We start from the raw sequence: 7,671 nt of genomic DNA, 5'->3' as shown, positions 1-7,671 counted from the left end.
TAGAGTTGGGAACAACTAGCACATATGTGCGAAGGAAACATTTACCTTTATGCATATTTACTGATTTTGCTTGTGATTCATAAATTGTTTCACATACTAATGTGGTAATGAGAGAGCATTTCTACCTTGAGTACTGGATACCTCAGGCTATTTTCAACCTTAGCAACTGGGAGGATGAGCCATTGATAGGGCCAAAGTAGCCTATTAAAAAAAGCACTGATGCATTAGGAAAATTCAGTTGAGTTGCCATAGTAATGAAAACTGTCAAGAAAAATTGTGACAAATAGTAGAACCCTGACTACAAAGGTCACAAGAAGGGATTTAATTTGACTTCTCAGACTTTTTTTTCCTTTTAGTTGCAACTAGACAATAAAACCTTTTGGTCTAGTGGTTAAGGTACCAAATTAGAAACAAGGAGAAACAAGGAGAACTAAATTCTAGTTCTGTGTTGGGCATTAAAAAACCCAACTCTGTGACTTTGGGTTAGTTACTCTCTCTCATCTCATCTCATAGGGCTGTTTTTGGGAAAATAGAAGAAGGAATCAGTATTAGATTCATTTGCCACTTTGTGTTATTTGTAAAAACAATAATAATACAGACAGGAAACAAACAAACAAACAACCTATTTCAGCATTAGCAACACTTCTGATTTTACAATTTAACTGCAGGTGAAGGAAGTGGTTTGGAAGGTCTTTCCAACAACAGTCATCTATTTGTAACTCACTGCAGAAATATGGTGGTTACAAATTGAGTTTCCACTTCTGTATCAGGGTAGTAATTTTCCTGCAGCACAGAAAATAAAAGAGAGGACTACAGTGAAGTTGAGGAAAGGTATTTGGTATTCATTTTGGTGGACCAGAGCCCACTTGACTAGAAAGGGATGCAGTTCCGTTTTATTTTACTCATTTGTTACCATCTGCCTGATGAGGTGGCAGCCTGGGTCTGTAACACAAGCTACTGCAAGAGCTCTGTTTCAAACATGAGCCACACAAAGCTTGCAGTCACACCCACTTGGGACAGGTTTTTGACTGTCTTGTATTTTGGTTTGGCTCACACAACACATACACTACCAAGCCCAGAACAATGGGTGTGCCTTGTTGACATCTTGTCTGCGTGTAATGAATTTGATTGATCTTATGTTTTCATAAGCTTTTGATCCACCGTCACAGCAACTTTTAGCAAGAAACAGCTGATGAAAAATGAATTTAGATTGCAGCTCAGTTGCCAAATCACTTTCAGTTCCATTTTATATTCCATCTCTACTGATTAAAGTTTTTTTTAAAGTTTAATTTCATTCCCTACAATCCTAAATCCATATTACCTAAATCCACATTAGACTAAGTCCATATTACTTAAATCCATATTACCGTCACCAGGTCTTGAAGTTGGCAAATGTGCAGGCATGGGGATCACTCCCTATCTGTTTACATCCAGAGTATGCCAGCAGAGGAGCAGAATTCAATTCATATCCTAAGATTGCTCAGATTTGATTTGACCATTTTCCAGTGGACTTTATATTTATTGGTCCACTTTAGTTACTCTTCTCAACTCTACCACAACAGAGCTTAGGCTGCTGGCTAAATGCAATCATGGTGTAGATCAGTGATGGCGAACCTTTTCGGCACCAAGTGCCAAAAAGGTCACACGGAAATGTCACACACAGGCTCGTTCTCATTGGGTTGCGCTCCGGAAAAGCCAAACTTCCGGGTTCTAGTGTGGATGCATGCCCAATGATCATCTGGCTGGCATGCATGCACAGGCCAGTTTTTGGCTCTGCCGTGTGCATGAAGGGATCATGCTGTGGAAAAGCCGAACGTCCAGGTTCTGGCATGCATACACACCTGAAAATCAGCTGGCCAGCACAGATGCACACACTTGTTTTTGTCATTGGTCAGGACAGCTGATCATCATGCGTGCCAGGAACCCAGAAGACACACTGGCAAGGCCATGCATGCCGGGTGACATGGCTTCGCATGCCACTTTGGGCACACGTGCCATAGGTTCGCCATCACGGATATAGATCCTGAAGAATGGAAAGGACAGAGAGAGGTGAAGAGGAAATCTCATTTTTTTTTTTAAATCATGGAGGGTTCATTCCAATACTTTCATAAAATACTGCAGATTAAGCAACCCATTCCCTACTTCCAAACAGTTCCTCTTCCTTTTTTTTATATTTGACTGCTCAGATAGCAATTCATCCAATCCTCCCCCATTTCAAACATCTTTTAGTAAGATAGCCTGAGTTAAAAGGAGCCTTATTCTCTACCTCTTTCAGAAAGAGATTTATTTCACCAACCTGGCAAAAAGCCTGATGAGAATGTGGCAGCTGCCGCCCCAAATTAATACCTAATTGTTTATTTTCCATTTCCTTCATTGCAGTTATGCTTCATTAGAAGGAGACTTTATTTCTCTTCCCAATTACACACTTAGCATAGCCACAGTGAGGAAAACTTTAGCTACCTGGCTCTATATTAGATAACACATTTCTGTGTTATTCTGTGAATATTATGATTGTCTAATCCACAGGTTTAAATATGATGCCAAGTCCTTTAAATATTTAAAGGATGCCAAATCCTTTAAATACAAGATGGCAAGTAGGATCAAACAGCTTTCATTTACCTTCACACTAGCAACTTCAAAAAGGAACCTGGCCTATTTCCCTTTTTACAGATGCCATCCATTTTTTATGATTAATGTAATTTCTGCATGTAGATACAATTTGCCAAATGACATCACTAGAAAAAAAAGCATTCCGTTGGGAGGGAAATACCAGACTGCGAAAAGGGCATGCTAACATTAATTTTATTGCCTGCGAGGGGCGTAAATGTCACCCATTATTTCTGAAAACCTCAGGTGCTACACATATTTTGCTGCCTCCTTTTTGAATCAAGATCCTTAATTTCTTTAATGGTAAGGAAAACATGTCTTTCACGTCTAGTCTAAAATCTATGCCCAAGACTATCAATAGCTAAGCCTGAAAGAACAAAGTCCCATCCAGTTCAAACTGTAGTTTTAAGACGAGGCACTTCAATTCTGCTAGCCACTTGCTTGAGGTCTTTCAAGGTAATAACATGCATTGTTCTTAAAATAATTTCTTCAGAAATAATCCATTAAAGGGTCAACCCTACAAACCTTGCAGAATAAAATGCAGAATAATTGCAGAATAAAAGTAAGAATGCTTGGGGATAATGTCATGCAGTCCATATCTTAATGTAAATTCACCTAAATTTGCATTTTTGAAGCAGGACCATAGATGGAGAAATATTAGATGGATGGATGGATGGATGATGGACAAATGGATAAATATACAGGCAGGCAGGCAGGCAGGCAGACAGACAGGCAGGCAGGCAGGTAGGTAGGTAGGTAGATGGACAGACAGACGGCTGGACGGCTGGATGGAAGGATGGATGGACAGGGGGAGAGACAGGCAGGCAGGCAGATATTAAATTACATTCATACACCAAAAAAATCATTGTAATCCAAGGTCTGTTTCATAAGAGAGCAAACAACAAAGAGTATATTTAGCCCACTAAAGCTAAGGCATTTTGGTTATATAGCTTGCACATCAAATGAGAGAAAAGAGAAGCATGAAATATGTTTGTTTTCCTATTTGAAATCCTGCTATTAATTTAGCAATTTTAGTGCCTAGTTGCAGGGGAAAGCAATGGCTTAGCATTTCAGATTGTAAATAAGAACAATCACATTAAAAGAACTAAGGGAACTTCGAATGCATGAGGTTGTTCTGCTCCATAAGCCCTTTCAGACTGTACAGGCTATCAATATGCTAATTTTGAACTGTGGATCTTCCATTAGCTAACCTCTCCTCATAGCCTTTGGGCAGCCATTTTGAAGTAATAAGATAAAACAATCATTATATAGAACATAGAACAGAATAATAGAGTTGGAAGGGACCTTGGAGGTCTTCTAGTCCAACCCCCTGCTTAAGCAGGAGACCCTGTATCACTTCAGATAAATGATTGTCCAGTCTCTTTTTGAAAGCCTCCAGTGATATGTCAAGCCATGTCTTTGTATGACAAGCATGCCTATACAATAACTGAAAGGCTTCCATAATCGTGGTTAGAGTGGCTTTCATTTCTTTTGCCCAGCAGCCTCTTCCCAGATGGCTTGGCTATTTTGGTTTCCTCGTGTTCCAGCATCTCGGTGTTTGATCTTCAGCCTCAAATCTCTTGTGGTTCCCTCACATTTTCTTTCTTTCTTGATTTTCTGGGACAAACTTTCTCCAATCAACACGGGAACCTTGGTGGAAAAGGACCTGCTTCATGACACATCCTAAAACCAAATGCACAATGGATAATAAGATGTGGTTTCAGTAGTCAGGAAGAAGCATGGAGCAAAAATGTTTGCCTGATGAAAGAAATGTAGCCCAGCCCAGAATGAACAAGGATAAATCAAGCTATAAATGGAAGCAGAGAATTCGTTGTGATTTACATTACAGTAATGTAACAAATATGGTTTAATAAACATATAGCATGCACATAATGTTAATGCATGCACTATATCTAATTAAAGTTTAGTGCTTGCAACTGTGCCAATATACTAAGAAAATATTGGTTAGCATAGCTTTGAAGATCAGATAATTCTTAAGTTAATAGATCTTAATTGATTAAGATCTAGCTCCTGGATTTTCAACTTTGGTCATCACCCTAGGATAGTAATTATTTGGAGGTTTCCACAGCCTTGTGACATTTCTTTTCACATATTAATTTGTGTGCGTGCGCATCAAATATTATCATCAGCCTTTTTTTATGCTCAAGGCATCAATGTCATCTCAACAACCTAAATTGCACATTGGAAAGAGGTTGCACTATTCTTCAGTGATAGAAATCAGGAGCCCTCAACAAGTGAATATAGAAAGGACTATAAAAAGCCTTCATAAAGATTGGTCTTTCCAAATGGGTACATTTTTGCTAATCAAGGCTGATCTCAATCATGACACAGATCCAAAACAGTTTCTCCCTAGTGCATCACACCAAACAAAAGCACTGAAGAGAAACTTAAGACTAGTGAAGGGAGAGTCAAGTAAAGGAAATGGGCCTTTAAGTATACAGTTCAGCGGGTCCCCTAGTATTGAGTCCAGCTCTAACAGACCATGCAGTCTTCCCAAATCTTGAAGGACTGTCACAGGAAAGAGAAAATAATTATTTCTCCTCATAGAGATGAAGGGTAGGATAAGCACCAGTGGGTGGAAGCTTTATAGAGAGAGATCCAAACTTGAAATAAGGAGGGATTTCCTGGCCATGTTAGCTATTAAACACTGGAACAGTTTGGCTCCTGGAGTTGTGGGTGCTGCATCAAACAAAAGTTGGGAAACCATGAATCTGGATGGTCTGAAGATTCTGCTTTGGTCAAATTGTTGGACTAGTGGACATTCAAGATTCCTTCTAACCCTATCATTCTAGGATTCTTTGAAATTCAAGAAGTTGGAAATGTGGTGAAAAATGGGTTGGCGACCATGAACTGAACAAAGTCCAGCATCTTTTCATTTAGACAAAATGCTCCAACAGAGGACTCAGGCCTAGGAAAACTATTTCTATATAAGTCACTTGAAATTTTATTGGCTTTACATATTAAATGACTCCTCCTAGGATGAATAACTCCACTTTCAATTCACTCACTGTCAGATGAGAGGATGCTGTGAGAAGGTAGGCTTACCTCCGGGAGAAATTGTTGGCAAAATTCCTGAGAAATTGAATATGTGGATGTGGAGGTTTCTGTGATCTTCTTAGTTATTCTAGATTTTCTCTTTTTAGCAGCAGGAGAGAGAGAGCTCATTAAAGCTAATTTCCCAAGACAGTTTTTTAAATCTCATCATTTACCATCTTTATTCAGAAATCACATTAGCAGAAAGGGAGCATCCTAGTGTATATAGGCAGAGAAAGCCAAAAGCAGAATAGAAATTGAAGTGGGGCTTTTAAAAAACATTTACTTTTAGCACATGCCCCAATTTAGGAGTCTCTGAAATTAGGACAGAAAATGATTTATCATCACAACTACTGTCTCTGTCTCTGAACTGCTAGTTTTAAGCTACATCTTACTACATCTTATTACATCTATTAACTACATCTACTACAGCTTACATTAAATTGTTGTATTGGGTTTGTGTTGGAAAAATATCAGTGTCAATTGCTTGGTGTCTCTGCAGCCTCTGGCCTGATCCAGCCCCTTTTAAATTCCATCTTTCATTTGCTAGTTTCTCCCCACATCAGATTTGGTCTCATTCTGTTTTCAGGTTGTGATTCAGCAAGAAAAGATACAGAGAAGAGTCCAGAGCCCTCTTACATAATTGATTTCCATCATTCCAGTGGACTGGAAGATGGAAGAGAAGCTGCACGTGGCAACTTTCCTTAGAAAAGGGTTTTGTTTTACCCCAGAGTTTCTCATAACTTTAAGTTATGTGGACTTCAATGCCCCAAATTCCCCATTCTGGGAGTTGAAGTCCACAAAGTTTAACGTTGCCTCAAGGGTGAGAAACACTGGTTTCTGTGATACAAATAATGAAATCATATGGCTAAGCTTTAAAAAAAATACTCTACTTGTGTTTGGGGTATGCATGTCATTTTATTTTATTTTTCCATAACTTGTGCTTAAGTCTTCATTTTATATATATATTTATTTCTTTGATGTCTTGTTGTAAATCAGTAGGGCATTACACTTCAACTTGTTAATAGTTTGCTTCAAATTTCCTGTGGCATGATCTCTTACAGCTTAGGAAGACCCCAAAAAGAGGATGCACGTGGGCCAATATCAGGTGGCGACAAAAATAAACCTTTGCACAATAGTTTTACGATTAGATAGAAGAGAATGAAGAAGAGGGATGTATTAGGATTCACTAGAAACAACACTGGCTGCTGGCCTAGAGTTCCATTTCAATGGCTTTTGTGAACTTGAAATCCTCAGAGGATAAGATAAAGTGAGCGTATAATTGACATCATATGCCATAGGTAAACATGACACTTTGAAAGCGTTGCCACTACTTTCCATTGTGGTCTTCAAAAACGTCCACATGTCCTAGATTTGTTTGTTGTATCCCTGTTTAATTCCACCATGAAGCAATGGTTTGGTCTGCCAAACTGTTAGAGCCATTTACGTTCAGCCTTGAAACTGGGCAACAGTTGTGTCAGCACAAAAATGATATTTAAGCCAGAAAAGACTGGCCAAAACACAAATCGGTTCCAGTTCCACAATGGACCACAGAAAATACTGTTTATACAATAAGCACCATGCCAACAAATACATTCTGAGATATCACATCCAGGAATCTTTCTGTAGGCAATGATGACCTAGCAAAAACCACCGTGAATATTACAATCTTGTCATCAGCTAAAACAAATGTAAGGATTGATACATCAAGCACTGATATATTTGCTGCTAAGCTAAATGCAATGCATGAAATTATTATTCTGCTGTGACTAACAATATAAAAGCGTTTCTCAAAACATTTCCTATCTGAATAGATGCTAAATATTACACTGGCTTAGCAATGTGTATACTATTAAAACTCTGTTGCTTGTAACTTTTATGTTGGAGAAATGGTGCATCACAAGTTAAAACTTTTCCAACCAAGGTACATTAAATGGGCTAACTTACAGGAAAAGTCCAAAATCCAGAATCCATGTCCCCATGAATTTGACAAATTTTATAACATATTTT

This window comes from Natrix helvetica, assembly GCF_964273705.1.
Source record: "Natrix helvetica genome assembly, chromosome: 2".
In the NCBI taxonomy this organism is placed as follows: Eukaryota; Metazoa; Chordata; class Lepidosauria; order Squamata; family Natricidae; genus Natrix; species Natrix helvetica.
Note: the sequence above shows the minus strand (reverse complement) of the source record.